We start from the raw sequence: 17,485 nt of genomic DNA, 5'->3' as shown, positions 1-17,485 counted from the left end.
CTTATGAATCAGTACATACCATATTCAGCTTTTTGGGAATGTGTTACCACACTCTTATGAATATCATAAATATCATCAAAAAACCTTTATCCAGAAACTAATGGAAACAGAGGCAGAGTCCTAAACTGGAGCACAGGACTGAGCTCCCAAAACTAGGTGAAGAGTGGGAGGAATGAGAATATGAGCAAAGAGGTCAAGACCATGATGAGTACAGCTACTGAAAGAGTATAACTAAACAAATGGGAGCTCCCCAACTCCAGCCAGGCTGGGAAGGAGCAAGCATAGTACCACACTACAACCTCTGAATGTGTTTGACAGTTGCATGACTGGGGCAAACTGAGGAGCGACTGGCAGTGGCACCAGGATTTATCCTCAATGCATGTATTGGCTTTCTGGGAAGCTATTCTCTTTGGATGATACCTTGCTCAGCTTAGATACAGTAGAGAGGGCTTTGGACCTTCCCCATAGCAATGTGCATTATCCTATCTAAGTATTGGATCGGTGTGTAGTGACAGGGTATGTGGAAGGCATGGGAGAAGGGGAAAGAGTGGGAACTTGGATTGGGATGTATAATGAAAAAAAGACAGTTTGTTTTCTTTTTTAAAAGTCAACTTTTTAAAAAGAGAAAAATGTAATGTAAGAAATATAGATTAATATATAATCATCTATAATAGTCAATCTTGTCATGTTAGTTAGGTTTTCTAGATATATAGCAATATATTTCAGTTAGGTAGGTATTCCTCAAATCTTTCAGGGACCTTCAGAATATGGCATTTAAAATGTTTTAAGAATTTAGGCCATTTTATGACAGTGAGACACTGTGCTGGCAGCACCAAGCTAGTTAAAGAGGATGATGGTCACTGAAGAAGCTCCTTATGGCATTAATTAGCTATTTAGACAAGAAACTGTTCTTATGTTGACTGCTTGATGCTATGCTGCATAAACTAGATATGTGGTACCCACAAAAAAATCACAGCTGAAGATGCCTAAAGAAGGTGAGACAAGTGCTCGCTTCGGCAGCACATATAAAATTGGAACGATACAGAAAAGATTAGCATGGCCTCTGCACAAGAATGACATGCAAATTCATGAAGCATTCCATTTTTTAACGAGCATGTGATCAAACCAGACTCTCTGAATGTGGCTGACAATGGGGCTGACCGAGAAGCCAAGGATAATGGCATTGGGATTTGTTTCTATTGCATGCACTGGCTTTTTGGGATCCTAGTCTATTTTGATGCACACGTTCCTAGGCCTGGAGGGAAGGAGGGAGTGCCTTTGACTTCCCACAAGGCAGGGTACCCTGCTCTCTCTTAGGACTGGTGGGGGAGGGAGGAGGGTGAGTGAGGAAGTGGGATGGAAATGGGAGGAGGGAAGGAAGTTGGAATTTTGAATGGTATTATTTATAAAGCAATAAAAAAGAAAAAAGAAAAAGAAGGTGAGACAATTGTTTGGGGTTCCTACTTCATGAGAGCATTCTGTAGGACACAGAAGAAAGCAACTGATGGACTTTGTCATTCCAAAGAAGAACAGATCTTCAAATTTCCTGCTTCATTAAAAAAGTCTGCTGAATACTATGGGCTGGTAGGCTGAAGATTGGATGGCCGGCCCAATGATACAGAAAAACTTTGGGTGACTATCCAGGCATTGAGATGTCTCTGTAAATTTTAGATTTTCGGAAGTTGCTTATGATATATTTTCTATTTAATTAGGCAATATTATATCCTTCTGGAGATTCTGATAGAGTTGAAGAATAGATAGTTATAGTTTTTCTTAGTTATGATAAAAGAAAAAGTAGATGTAAATATTGTAACTGTAATTCTTGCTTGATACCTGTTTTTTTCATATGTAATTTTATTATGTTAAAGTTAAAACCTTTTTTATTTAAACAGAAAAAGGGAAATGGTATGCAAGGTTCTTCTGTTTATAATGTTTTCATTGGTTAATGAATAAAGAAACTGCTTTGGTCTATAGCAAGACAGAACTTAGCTAGGCAGTGAAAACTAAACTGAATGCAGGGAGAAAGAATGTAGAGTCAGTGAGAATCCATGTAGCCTCTGCAGGAGACAGACACTGGATGGAACTTTATCCAGTAAGACACAGCCACATGGTGATACACAGATTAATGGAGATGGGTTAGTTTAGGATATGAGTTAGCCAGAAATATGCTTAAGATATTGGCCAAAAAGTATTGCAATTAATACAGTTTCTGTGTGGTTATTTTAGGGCTGAGCATCCAGGAACAATCAAGCATCCTCATATAACAATAAATAAACTCTACTCTGTAGGTTCCACAAGCAGCATAGACTCACTCAGCCATGACAAGTTTCACAATAGAGCACTAACTCATATGGTGGTCAGTACATCTGAGGAAGTTCCTTTCAGGTGAAGAGACCTGCTGAAACAGAACCAATGCCCAGATGACAAGTAAGTGAATTGATCACAGTGGCCTCCAGGATGAATAAAAAAATCCAGTGATCTAAAAAAGTACATTGATCTGTAATGTGGAAATATGCAAAAGGCAAAATCAATTACAAACAAGGAAGTTACTGGAATCAACATCAAAACAGAAGAGGGAAAGAGGCAAATGAATGTTACATAGTGAAGAGTAGCCTGAGGAACATAGGCTAAATGGAGGGGAAGAGAATGTATACGTCATAGGTACTAGACATAGCCTGTCGATATTACAGGAAATGATGCAGTCTCATAGAAGTCTTGATCTGGCTCAGCCCTCCTCTGACCCAAACCAGAAAGTCACTTGTGAATCTGGAGGCTCCTGATGTTTGTGTAAGATGTGACCTTGTTATTACAGAAGTCATAGGTAATTATGACACAGAAATCAAGGCAAGTTCCATGGAGGAAGAGGAAAGAAAAATAATAAGGAAGAAGCATTAAAGAAAAAGAAGGAGGAGAATTTGGGTTACTTTTTGGAATCCTTTCCCCCAGTTCATATACCTCAAATCGAAGTATGCATTCATTATCTTTATCTGAAGTAAAATCTATTTTCACTGATTTTAAACTCAAGACAGCCTTGCTGGCATATTTATGCTGTAGTACTTATTCTCAGAAGTAGTGCTGCAACAGATGAAAGATATTTCCTTCAACAGAAAGGAAAATATTATACTTCAATATTTATAAGTATGACTGGTAATTTTTAAAATGCTAAATAAAATATTATAATTATTATACATTGCTAGAAATAGTTTTCTTATGTTTCTCATTTAAAGATTAGAGGTAATATTCAAGACATAAACTATACTTCAAACTGAATGTAGAATAAAGTGGTTTTAAAAAACCAGAGTGAGCTGCATATCTAAGTAGCATGCAAATCAGTTTAACTGTTTTATGTCAGATTTTTCTATGAAGGGAAATGACTATAATAAAATTAATAAAGCTACTGTATTTTGAGTAGATATTTTAGTTCAAGTAATATAATGGATGTTTTACAGTTTGCATATATTTTCTTATCTAATGCTTAAGATAACTTCAAAAAGTCAATGCTATTAACCCTATTTTGTGAGTTAGGAATCTTTTAATAAGATTTCCATGACTGTAGTTTATAATGTGATATAATTCATTTATTAGGAGAAAATGTTTATTTTGACTCATGGAGTTAGAGGTTTCTAGGCATGATTGTTTTGTACCTGTTGTGTTGGGTCTATGGAGAGATAACCCATCAAGGTGGGTATATTAGTAAAGCAAAAATACCCCCTTCATGGACAGGAAGCTTTTAAAAGTTTGACAGAGTTTGGAGTCCCAAAATCTCTTGAACGCACATCCCCTATGATTTAAATGCATGCCCAATAGTCCCCATTACTTAAGGTTTCCACTACCTCCCAGTAGTTTATCCTAGAACCAAACCTTTAACCCATGGGCCTTTGGAAAACATTCATGGTCCAAATTATATCAGAAACCATGGTGCATGGAGATTAATGTCTGTAAGAGTTTCTAAGCAGTTGAACTAATATTTACTGTGTCTCCTACTACAAGGTTGCATTTATTTAATATTTACCCATTGCTTCTTGAATTTCAGTCTTAGAGGATGGCTGATGACCAAAACGTTATCTGCAGAAACTATCAGAGAATACAAAATCAAGGGCTAAATAGTTACATTATGATACCACGAAGTAATCCCACAATATAGTATACAATATATTCTTTTGCACTTCCAAGATTCTTTCTGAAAAATGAATCTCAGCATTTCCCAGCCTCACATGAACAACTGCAACATGTACATAACCTTCTTCAGCCACTGGGCTCTGATGGAATGGGATGTCTCTTACCAGCAAACTGCAAGCAGGTAAGAGACCACTGAATTAACATAGAATGTGTCATCCAATAAAGACAGTTAATAAATGCTGACTGTCTGCAAAAGAACACCCCTAACAGAATACCCTAGAAAGGGTGCACCCTATGATGGCTCACACCATCTCCCTCTTCCTTCCTTCCCATAATTTCCCTTGGCACTGCAGGTATTTCCTAGAAGAAGCTTGCTGTTTCCAAACAGGCATACAACCTCTCATACATACACCAGAACCAAGAGTCCTTTTCAGAGTGTTTTTCCTTTTACTGGTAGGAAAGGCAAACAGGAAGTTCATTTCACCTAATCCCACATAATTCCACAGAAGCAAAGCAGTTATGATTTGACATGGCAACAAAATGTATTCCCGACACAAAGGAAAGTATTTTATCTTCAGCAAAGATAGCAACCTAAATTAGAAGTCTTCATTGTTAATAAGCTAGTACTTACTCACTTACTTGGAATGTATTTACATTTTAAAAGAACCTGTCCTTTCTTATGAATAGTTGCCTTTAATGTTTGGCTAGAAACATGATACATGAAAAATAATGTGATTTCTCATCTACTAGTACCTAAAGTATCTTTTTTAATGCAAGGGGGTTCTGAGTTCAAAACCAGCCTAGGTTACTAGCAAAATCTTGCTTAAAATGAAACAAAAACAACAACAAAAATTTCTAAAATTTTATGGTGGCAGAGAAACCAATGGACACTAAACACAAACTGAAGAATAAAGAACAGTGAAGGGAATTTTAATGCTACAATAACTTTCATTATCTGGATGCGTTGACATCCATAGAAAAAATTCACATGCATTTTTTAAAGTGACTTTAGTAAAAAAAATAATAATTTGGTTGCATAAAATAGGATTATTTACCCCCATAAACATTTATTTGATTTTATTGCACTATAACTAAAGCCGAAAGCATTTGCCACCATAGGGAAACAAATTTCTGAATTGCAAAACAATTCAAATGTGTGAGTGGGATCCCACTTGACTCCATTGCTTACTCAGACAAATCAGGGAGTTAAAATATGCTGTTTCTCCGGGATGCATTCTAATGAATCCAGGGCCTTAAAAAAAATAAGATAAAAGCTACAAGAGCCCACCCTTCCTGAAAACACTACCACTTAGTTAAATACCATTTAGCCCCATTCTCAGCCTCACCAGGACTCTCACTTGTTTCCACATCAGTTTGTCAATTTATAACAGTCAGAGACTTAATCTAGAGAGGAATACGACTTTGAAACTTTTGAGACAGGCAAACACAGGAAACAATTTAACAAGCTGGAGCTCCACTTGGTTTGGGCTATACATGCATCCATTTCATCATAATACATCTATAAACCCAAGATACCCACTTGCATCAAGCAAACACACAAAAAGCAGATGAAGTGCTTCCACTCCTAGCTACCATCAGTGATTCATTTTTCCTGGACAGTTTCAACTTAAGCAAATTTCTGAATAAACTTTTGATAATAGGACATGTATATGATTTAAATTGGATGTATGTGGGAAGGCATGTGCATAGTAGAGGAAATAACTATGTAACACAAAGCTGTCAAACAACATAGAGAACCAACATCACTATGTCATTTAATAGGTAGATTACTCTTTCTCCTTCTGGATCCCATACAAAGAAACCTGGTGGCACATTGCTTTCTCAAAGCATATCTGACCTGCTGCTTAGTTGTCATTTCCTTGACCTTTGAAATCTATAAGATCTCTTTTTTTTAACCCCCAATTCTTCTAATAAGAGGCCAATAACCTGGAAATGTCTGTCGAGGCACCAGTACCAAATTTACAGTGAATATGATTGCAAAACTTTAGAAAAATGACTACATGAAACATGTTTCCAACCCTCAGACCTCTGAATTTTTCACCATTATACAGTAGGTTCCCCTCCCAAATGAGCCCTGGGACAATTAATTTATTTCAATAATATTTCTATAAGCACCTACCCCTCACATTTTTTCATACCTTTCTGGACTTTTAAAACACAGGTAGCTTCTGGCAAAGGTGGGGACAGATGACAATGCAGAGCTCCTGGCAAAAGAGATGAATGTACAGAATATCAACACCCACTTCTTAGGTTAGAAGACCCAGAAAGCCTGAATCCTTCCAAAGGTCTCAGAAAAAGATTACTTCTTAAAATAATTTTCTGGTTAACAAGAAATTCATTCAACATTTCATGCCAGAGTGTTTCAAAAGCCCCCTCTGGAAGATCTACACTATGCATTTTAATTTAGGTTTACATGTTTGGTTTTTAATAGAATGAACTATGCATAACAACATATCTCATGATATGAAATGAAGTACTCTTGATTCAGGTCACCCACCGAAAAGTTTTAACTCTAAATCAAGAATAATTAAAACAGTATAAAAGCAAGAGAACTCCAACAGTTCTCTTCAGCATTTGAAAATTGGTTTGGGCACAGATTTAGGAGCTGTGTTGAATGTGGAAGAGAAGAAAGAGAAAGGCACAGTAATATCTGTAATATGCTCAGAAATTTTTAATCTTATCAGGAGTTGATTACTTTTATTAATATTGGAAAGGAAAAGCCTGTTCTGACTCTCTAGTGGCCATTTTGTTACATTTGCTGAAAATCAATTCTTTGTAATAAACTTAAGATTTCAAATAAATTTAAGAGTTATTTCATCATTGTAGCAAGTAAATGGGGATTTGAAATCCTTTTGAAAACACAGCAGGAGGATTAATTTGGATAAAAGAGACATTTTCTCTTTGTTCATGTTAAAATAAGAGAATTAATGGAGGTAATGAATCAAATGGACTTAACAGACATCTATAGAACATTCCACCCAAATAGGAAAGAATATACGTTTTTCTCAGCATCTCATGGAACCTTCTCGAAAATTGATCACATACTCAGTAACAAAGCAAACTTCCACAGATACAAAAAAAAAAAATACTACTAACCACCTGTGTCTTATCAGATCACCATGGAATAAAGTTAGAATTTAACAATAAGTCTACCCCCAGAAAGCCTACAAACTCTTGGAAATTGAGTAGTCAACTACTGAACCACCCCTGGATGAGGGAAGAAATAAAGAAATTAAAGTCTTCCTTTAATTCAATGAAATAAAGACACAACATACCCAAACCTATGGGACACTATGAAAGTGGTGCTAAGAGGAAAGTTCATAGCACTACGTGCCCACATTAACAAAAAAATGGAGAAAGTTCACATTGAAGATTTAACAGCACAGCTGAAACCTCTAGAAAAAAAAGGCATACTCACCCAGGAGGAGTAAAAGACTGGAAATAATCAAACTGAGAGCTGAAATCATCAAAATAGAAACACGGAAAGCAATCCAAATAATCAATGAAACAAAGAGCTGGTTCTTTGAGAATGTCGACAAACCTTTATCCAAACTAATCAAAAGGCAGAGGGAGAACATGCAAATTAACAAGATCAGAAAGGAAAAGGGGAACATAACAACAGACTCTGAGGAAATTCAGAGAATCATTACGTCTTACTACAAAGGCTTATATGCCACAAAGTTGGAAAATGTAAAAGAAATGGACATGTTTTTAGATAAGTACCATTTACCAAAATTAAATCAAGACCAGGTGAACCTTGAAGAAACCTATAAGTCATGAGGAAATAGAAGCTGTCATAAAAAAACTCACAACCAAAAAAAGCCCAGGACCTGATGGTTTTAATGCAGAATTTTATCAGAACTTCCAAGAACAGTTGATACCTATCTCCTTAATGTGTTTCACATAATAGAAACAGAAGAGTCATTGCCAAACACTTTTTACAAAGCTACAGTCACCCTAATTCCAAAACCACACAGAGACCCAACCAAGAAAGAGAATTACAAACCAATCTCACTCATGAACATCGATGCAAAAATTCTCAATAAAATTCTGGCAAACATAATCCAAGAACACATTGAAAAAAATTATCCATTATGATCAAGTAGGCTTCATCCCAGAGATGCAGGGCTGGTTCAACATATGAAAATCTATCAATGTAATCCAGCACATAAATAAACTGAAAGAAAAAAATATATGATCATTTCATTAGATGTGGAAAAAGCATTTGACAAAATTCAACACCCCTTTATGATAAAGGTTTTGAAGAGATTAGGGATACAAGAAACATACCTAGCCGGGCGGTGGTGGCGCACGCCTTTAATCCCAGCACTCAGAAGGCAGAGGCAGGTGGATCTCTGTGAGTTCGAGACCAGCTTGGTCTACAAGAGCTAGTTCCAGGACAGGATCCAAAGCCACAGAGAAACCCTGTCTCAAAAAACCAAAAAAAAAAAAAGAAAGAAACATACCTAAATACAATAAAAGCAATATATAGCCAGCCAACAGCTAATATCAAATTAAATGGAGAGAAATTCAAAGCCATTCCACTAAATTCAGGAACAAGACAAGGCTGTCCACTCTCACCATATCTCTTCAACATAGTTCTTGAATTTCTTGCAATAGCAATAAGACAACATAAGGAGATCAAGGGGATTCGAATCAGAAAGGAAGAAGGCAAACTATAGTTATTTGCAGATGATATGATATTGTACATTAATGACCCCAAAAACTCTACCAAATAACTCCTACAGCTGATAAATAACTTCAGTGATGTGGCAGGTTACAAGATCAATTCGAAAAATCAGTAGCCCTCCTATAAACAAAGGATAGAGAAGCAGAGAGGGAATTCAGAGAAACTTCACCTTTTAAAATAGCCACAAATATCTTAAATATCCTGGGATTACCCTAACCAAGGAAGTTAAAGATCTATTTGACAAGAACTTTAAGTCTTTGAAGAAAGAAATTGAAGAGGACACCAGAAAATGGAAAGACCTTCCATGCTCTTGGATTGTAGGATCAACATAGTAAAAATGGCAATTCTACCAAAGGCAATCTATAAATTCAATACAATCTTCATTAAAAATCCAAGAAAATTCTTCACAGACCTTGATAGAACAATAATCAACTTTATATGAAAAAAGAAAAAACCCAGGATAGCAAAAATAATCTTATACAATAAAGGAACTTCTGCAGGCATTACCATCCCTGACTTCAAACTCTACTACAGAACTAAAGTATTGAAAACAGCTTGGTACTGGCATAAAAACAGAGAAGTAAACAATAGAACCAAATAGAAGACCCAAATATTAACCCACAAACATATGAACACCTGATTTTTGACAAAGGAGCTAAAATTATACAGTGGTAGAAAGAAAGCATCTTCAATAAATGGTGCTGGCAGAACTGGATGTCAACCTGTAGAAGAATGAAAATAAATCCATATCTATCACCAGGCAAAAAACTCAAGTCCAAATGGATTAAAGACCTCAATATTAATCTGACTACACTGAGCTTGATAGAAGAGAAAATGTGAAGAAGTCTACAAAGCATGGGCACAGGAGACCACTTCCTACATATAACCCTAGTAGCACAGACAATAAGAGCAACATCGAATAAATGGGACCTCCTAAAACTGAGAAGCTTCTGTAAAGCAGAGGACACTGTCATTAAGAAAAAAAGGCAACCAACTGACTGGAAGAAAATTGTCACCAATCCCTCAACAGACAAATGTCTGATCTCCAAAACATATAAAGAACTCAAGAAACTAGACTTTAAAATGATAATTAACCCAATTAAAAATGGGGCACTGAACTGAACAGAGAATTCTCAACAGAAGAAGTTCAAATGGCCAAAAGAAACTTAAGGTCATGCTCAACCTCCCTAGCTATCAGGGAAATGCAAATCAAAACAACTTTGAGATATCATCTTACACCTGTCAGAATGGCTAAAATCAAAAACACCAATGATAGCCTTTGCTGGAGAGGTTGTGGAGTAAGGGGAACACTCATCCATTGCTGGTGGGAATGCAAACTTTTGCAACCACTTTGGAAAGCAGTGTGGCAGTTTCTCAGGAAATTCAGGATCAACCTAACCCAGGATCCAGGTATATCACTCTTGGGAATATAACTAAAAGATGCCCTATCATACTACAAAAGCATTTGTTCAACTATGTTCATAGAAGCATTATTTGTAATAACCAGAAACTGGAAACAACCTAGATGCCCCTCAATGGAAGAATGGATAAAGAAAGTGTGGAATATATACATATTAGAGTATTACTCAGCGGTAAAAATGATGACATCTTGAATTTTGTATGCAAATGGATAGAAATAGAAAAAACCATCCTGAGTGAGGTAACCCAGACCCAAAAAGATGAATATGGTATGTACTCACTCATTAGTGATTCTAGCCATAAATAAAGGACATTGTCTTATAATTCATGATCCTAGAGAAGCTAAGTAAGAAGGTGAACCCAAAGAAAAAAATATAGTTATCCTCCTGGATATTGGAAGTAGATAAGATTGCCAGGCAAAAATTGGGAGCTTGCGGTTGGGGTTGGGGTTGGGGTGTGGGCAAAGGGAGATGGGGAGAGAAAAGTGAGGAGGGGAGGATGGGGAGAGCTTGGGAGAATGGGATGGTTGGGATGGAGGGAGGGTGGATATGGGAGCAGGGAAGTATATATCTTAATTAAAGGAGCCATTTGAGGTTTGACAAGAGACTTGACTCTAGAGGGGTTTCCAGGTATCCATGGAAATATCCCCAGCTAGTTCCTTGGGCAGCTGAGGAGAGAGAGAGCCTGAAATGGCCCTATCCTATAGCCAGAATGATGATTATCTTGCATATCACCATAGAACCTTCATCTGGCAATGAATGAAGATAGAGACAGAGATCCATATTGGAGCACTGGACTGAGCTCCCAAGGTCCAAATGAGGAGCAGAAGGAGGGAGAACATGAACAAGGAAGTCAGGACTGTGAGGGGTGTGCCTACCCACTGAGTGGGTGGTGCTGATCTAATGGGAGCTCACCAAGGCCAGCTGGACTGAAACTGATGGAACATGTTGTAGTGAGGACCAGCGGGCTGTGTTCCTGCTGCCCAGCTTTTGGCCACCTGGCTAGCTTATGCCCCGAAATAACAACAAACAAATTGTATTCATTTAAACACTGCATGGCCCATTAGTTTCAGCCTCTTATTAGCTAATTCTCTCACATCTTGATTAACCTATATTTAGTAATCTGTGTAGCACCATGGGGGGTGGATTACCAGGGATATTCTAGCCTGCATCTATCTCAAAGAGGAGAGTCATAGCGACTGCCAGAAGCATCTGCCTCATTTCCAGCATCCTGTTCTGTCTACTCCACCCACCTAAACCCTGCCCTATCAAAAAGCCAAGGCAGTTTCTTTATTAACCAATGAGAGTCCTCCATCAACATGTGATCAAACTGGACTCTTTGAACACGGCAGACAATGAGGGCTGACTGAGAAGCCAAAGACCATGGCACTGGATTTTTATCCTACTGCATGGACTGGCTTTGTGGAAGCCTAGTCTGTTTGGATGATCACCTTCCTAGAACTGGATGGAGCAGGGAGAACCTTGGACTTCCCACAGGGCAGGGAACCCTGACTGCTCTTTGGACTAGAGAGGGAGGGTGAAGGTGAAGGGGGAGGGTGAAGGAAATGAAAGGAGCAGAGGAGGTGGAAAATTTTTTTTATTTAAAAACTTTCCATCTCCTCCCCTCCCATCCCCCCACACTCTCCCTCCCTCCTTTTTCAGGCCAAGGAGCCATTGGGGTTCCCCACTCTATGCCAAGACCAAGGTGCTCCCAACTCCCCCCAGGTCCAGGAAGGTGATCAACCAAGCTGAGACGGCTCCCACAGAGCCTGTCCATGCAGAAGAGTCAAAGATCAGCGCCTTTGTCCTTGGCTTCTCTGTCAGCCTCCACCGTCAGCCACATTCAGAGAGTCCGGTTTGGTCTCATGTTCCATCAGTCCCAATCCAACTGGAGTTGGTGATCTCCCGTTAGTTCTGTCCCACCATCTCCATGGGCGAACGCACCCCTCACAGTCCTGACTTTCTTTCTCATGTTCTCTCTCCTTCTGCTCCTCATTAAGACCTTGGGAGCTCAGTCCGGCGCTCCAGTGTGGGGCTCAGTCATTTGCTTCATCTATCGCCAGGTGGAGGTTCTATGGTGATATGCAAGAAATTCATCAGTATGGCTATAGGAACTGGTCTTTTCAGGCTTCCTCTACTCAGCTTCCCAAGGAACTAACTGGGGGCGTCTCCCTGGACCTGGGAACCCCTCTAGGGTCAAGTCTCTTGACAACCCTCAGATGGCTCCCTAAATTAAGATATATGCTTCCCTGCTCCCATATCCACCCCTCCTGTATCCCAAGCATCCCATTCCTCCGAGCTCCCCCCATTCTCCCCTTCAGGCTTTTCTCTCCCCATCTTCCCTTGGCGGCGTCTCGCCCAACCCTCAAGTTCCCAATTTTTGCCTGGTGATCGTGTCTACTTCCAATATCCAGGAGGATTACTAGATCTTTTTTGGTGGGTTCACCTTCTTATTATCTTCTCAAGGATCCCAAATTATAGGCTCGATGTCCTTTAATTATGGCTAGAAACCGATTATGAGTACATCCCATGTTCATCTTTTGGGGTCTGGGTTACCTCACTCAGAATAGTGTTTTCTATTTCCATCCATTTGCATGCAAAATTCAAGATGTCATTGTTTTTTTTACCGCTGAGTAGTATTCTAACATATATATATTTCACGGTTTCTTCATCCATTCTTCCACTGAGGGGCATCTAGGTTGTTTCCAGGATCTGGCTATTACAAATAATGCTGCTATGAACATAGTTGAGCAAATGCTTTTGTAGTATGATTGGGCATCTCTTGGGTAAATTCCCAAGAGTGGAATTACTGGGTCCTGGGGTAGGTTGATCCCGAATTTTCTGAGAAACCACCACACTGCTTTCCAAAGTGGTTGCACAAGTGTGCATTCCCACCAGCAATGGATGAGTGTACCCCTTACTGTACCCCTTACCCAAAACCTCTCCAGCAAAGGTTATTATTGGTGTTTTGGATTTTAGCCAATCTGAGAGGTGTAAGATGATATCTCAAAGTTGTTTTGATTTGCATTTCCCTGATAGCTAGGGAGGTTGAGCATGACCTTAAGTGTCTTTTGGCCATTTGAACTTCTTCTGTTGAGAATTCTCTGTTCAGTTCAGCGCCCCACTTTTTAATTGGGTTAATTAGCATTTTAAAGTCTAGTCTCTTGAGTTCCTTATATATTTTAGAGATCAGACCTTTGTCAGTTGCAGGGTTAGTGAAGATCTTTTCCCAGTCAGTAGGCTGCCTTTGTGTCTTAGTGACAATGTCCTTTGCTTTACAGAAGCTGCTCAACTTCAGGAGGTCCCATTTATTCAATGTTGCCCTTAATATCTGTGCAGCTGGGGTTACGTGTAGGAAATGGTCTCCTGTGCCCATTTGTTGTAGAGTACTTCCCACTTTCTCCTCTATCAAGCTCAGTGTGGTCAGATTAATATTGAGGTCTTTAATCCATTTGGACTTGAGTTTTGTGCATGGTGATAGATATGGATCTACTTTCATTCTTCTACAGGTTGACATCCAGTTATGCCAGCACCATTTATTGAAGATGCCCTCCTTCCATTATGTACTTTTGGCTCCTTTATCAAAAATCAGGTGTTCTTAGGTTTGTGGTTTTAGATCCGGGTCTTCTATACGATTCCATTGGTTTTATGCCAATACCAAGCTGTTTTCAATACTGTAGCTCTGTAATAGAGTTTGAAGTCAGGGATGGTAATGCTTCCAGAAGTACCCTTATTGTATAAGATTTTTTGGCTATCCTGGGTTTCTTGTTTTTACATATAAAGTTGATTATTGTCCTCTCAATATCTGTGAAGAATTTTGATGGGACCTTGATGGGGATTGCATTGAATCTATAGATTGCTTTTGATAGAATTGCCATTTTTACTATGTTGATCCTCCCAATCCACGAGCAGGGGGGAGATCCTTCCATTTTCTGGTATCCTCTTCAATTTCTTTCTTCAAAGACTTAAAGTTCTTGTGAAATAAATCCTTCACTTCCTTGGTTAGAGATACTTCCAGATATTTTATGCTATTTGTGGCTATTGTGAAAGGTGATACTTCTCTGATTTCCTTCTCTGCTTCCTTATCCTTTGTGTATAGGAGTGCGACTGATTTTTTGGAGTTGATCTTGTAACCTGCCACATTACTGAAGGAGTTTATCAGCTGTAGGAGTTCTTTGGTGGAGTTTTTAGGGTCGCTTATGTACACTATCATATCATCTGCAAATAATGAAAGTTTAACTTCTTCCTTTCCAAATCGAATCCCCTTGATTCCCTTATGTTATCTTATTGCTATTGCTAGAACTTCAAGCACTATATTGAAGAGATAAGGAGAGAGTGGACAGCCTTGTCGTGTTCCTGAATTTAGTGGGATAGCCTTGAGTTTCTCTCCATTTAATTTGATGTTAGCTGTCAGCTTGCTGTAAATAGCTTTTATTATATTTAGGAATGACCATTGTATCCCTAATCTCTCCAAGATCTTTATCATAAAAGGGTGCTGAATTTTGTCAAATGCTTTTTCAGCATCTAATGTGATGACCATATGGTTTTTTTCCTTCAGTTTATTTATATGATGGATTACATTGATAGATTTTCGTATGTTGAACCAGCCCTGCATCTCTGGGATGAAGCCTACTTGATCGTAATGGATAATTTTTTTAATGTGTTCTTGGATTCGGTTTGCCAGTATTTTATTGAGAATTTTTGCGTCAATGTTCATGAGTGAGATTGGCCTGTAATTCTCTTTCTTGGTTGAGTCTTTGTGTGGTTTAGGTATGAGGGTAACTGTAGCTTCATAGAAGGAATTTGGCAGTGACTCTTGTGTTTCTATATTATGAAATACCTTAAGGAGTATAGGTATTAGGTCTTCTTGGAAGTTCTGGTAGAATTCCGCATTGAAACCATCTGGTCCTGGGCTCTTTTTGGTAGGGGGGTTTCTGATAACAGTTTCTAATTCTTCGTGACTAACAGGACTATTTAGAGCATTTACCTGGTCCTGGTTTAACTTTGGTATATGGTATTTATCTAAAAAAGTGTCCATTTCTTTTACATTTTCAAATTTTGTGGCATACAGGCTTTTGTAGTAAGATCTAATGATTCTCTGAATTTCCTCTGTGTCTGTGGTTATGTCCCCCTTTTCATTTCTGATCTTATTAATTTGCGTGTTCTCCCTCTGCCGTTTGATTAGTTTGGCTAAGGGTTTGTCAATCTTGTTTGTTTTCTCCAAGAACCAGCTTCTTGTTTCATTGATTCTTTGGATTGTTTTCTGTGTTTCTATTTTGTTGATTTCTGCCCTCAGTTTGATTATTTCCAGTCTTCTACTTCTCCTAGGTGAGTCTGCTTCTTTTTTTCCCAGAGCTTTCAGGTGTGCTGTTAAGTCACCAGTGAGTGCTTTCTCCTTTTTCTTTAAGTGGGCATGAACTTTTTTTTTTTTTTTTTTTAGTGCTATGAACTTTCCTCTTAGCACTGCTTTCATTGTGTCCCATAGGTTTGAGTATGTTGTGTCCTCGAATATCTTGTTTTCTCCATCGATGGTGAATGCAAGCTTTGCTGGGTATAGTAGTCTAGGCTTGCATCCATGTTCCCTCAGTGTCTGTAACACATCTATCCAAGCTCTTCTGGCTTTCATAGTTTCCATTGAGAAATCAGGTGTAATTCTGATAGGTTTCCCTTTATATGTTACTTGACCTTTTTCCTTTCCAGCTCTTAATATCTGTTTTTTATTCTGTATGTTTTATGTTTTGATTATTATATGGCACGGGGATGCTTTCTTTTGATCCAGTCTATTTGGTGTTCTGTAGGCTTCTTGTACCTTCATAGGAACATCCTTCTTTAGGTTGGGGAAGTTTTCTTCTATAATTTTGTTGAATATGTTTTCTGGGCCTTTGAGTTGTAATTCTTCTCCTTCTTCTACCCCAATTATTCTTAGGTTTGGTCTTTTCATAGTATCCCAGATTTCCTGGATATTTTGTGTTAAGAATTTGTTAGATTTGTTTTGTTCTTTGATCTGTGAATTTATTTCCTCTATAGTATCTTCAGAGTCCGAGATTCTTTCTTCCATCTCTTGTATTAGGTTGGAAATACTTGTCTCTGAAGTTTCTGTTCATTTACTCAGAATTTCCATTTCCAGTCTTCCCTCAGATTGTGTTTTCTTCAATACCTCCATTTCATTTATCAGGTCTTGTACTGTTTCCCTTACCTGTTTGATTGCTTTTTCTTGTTTTTCTTGGGTATCTTTCAGAGATTTATTTATTTCGTCTACCTTTTTGTTTGTCATCTCCATTTCTTTATGGCAGTTTTTTACCTCCTGTTTAAGGTCCTCTATTATTTTCATAAAGTACTGTTTAAGATCGGTTTCTTCTATATCTTCTGGGGTAGGGTGTTCAATTCTTGTTGTTTCGGGATGTCTGGATTGTGGTGATGTCATGTTGCCTTTCATGTTGTTGGAGGAGCTCCTGCTTTGGCGCCTGCCCATCTCTTCCTTCAAAGGGAGGCGCTTGGTGTCCTAGACCAATCTTTGCTGTGACTGAAACTGGTTGGATCTCCCCAGTGCCAGAGGAGGACCTATTCCTTGCGTCACAATCTGAAGAAGCCCGCACTCCCTTGCAGGAATCCTCAGACCTGCCTGGAGGCCAGAGTCTGACCCCTTTGGGTGGATGGCCTTAGAACAGGAGTAGGACACCTGAGAACACTAGGGAAGGCTTGGGAGAGGCAGGGTCTTGAGAAACAGAGACAAGCCTGCAGAGGGAGCTGGGGGGAGGGGGTCTGTGCTCTCATCCAGAGCAGGTTGCCCCAGGGTCCGCATTCACTCACCAGTTCAGATGGAACTTCAGGGCACAGGATCAGGGATTCCAGGCAGCCCAGGGACGTTGCCCGGACAAAAGGGCCAGGGTGGGGGCAGGGCGGGATGGAATATCACACAGCGAACCTGGCAGCACAATCTGAAGGAGCCCGCACCCCTCTGCAGGAATCCTCAGACCTGCCTGGAGGCCCGGAAAATTTTAATTAAAAATGAGACAGTAGAAGGATTAATTTGGATAAAAGAGACATTTTCTCTTTGTTCATGTTAAAATCCACAAGACTTGTGTGTTAACACAGCTTTCTGAGAAATGCCAGTGGCCTTCAACAACATCTTAATCCTATTCTCTGATGATAAGAAGTGGATTTGGGCATTTGCTCGGCTTGCCTGTATGTAGTCACATACTATCAGAACGTGTTGCCTCCATCCTAGCTTCAGAAG

The 17,485-nt window shown here is 38.9% G+C and overlaps 1 non-coding gene across 1 annotated transcript; it reads left to right on the top strand.

Annotated features, from left to right (window-relative positions):
- The first annotated feature begins 1,004 nt into the window (after positions 1-1,004).
- LOC119808628 lies at positions 1,005-1,108 on the top strand. The gene has a single exon (XR_005284537.1). It is a non-coding gene; the product is annotated as a U6 spliceosomal RNA (small nuclear RNA).
- Positions 1,109-17,485: the final 16,377 nt, after the last annotated feature.

The sequence above is a fragment of the Arvicola amphibius genome, chromosome 2 (assembly GCF_903992535.2).
Source record: "Arvicola amphibius chromosome 2, mArvAmp1.2, whole genome shotgun sequence".
Lineage (NCBI taxonomy): Eukaryota > Metazoa > Chordata > Mammalia > Rodentia > Cricetidae > Arvicola > Arvicola amphibius.
Note: the sequence above shows the minus strand (reverse complement) of the source record. Positions and strands in the feature narration are given on the sequence as shown.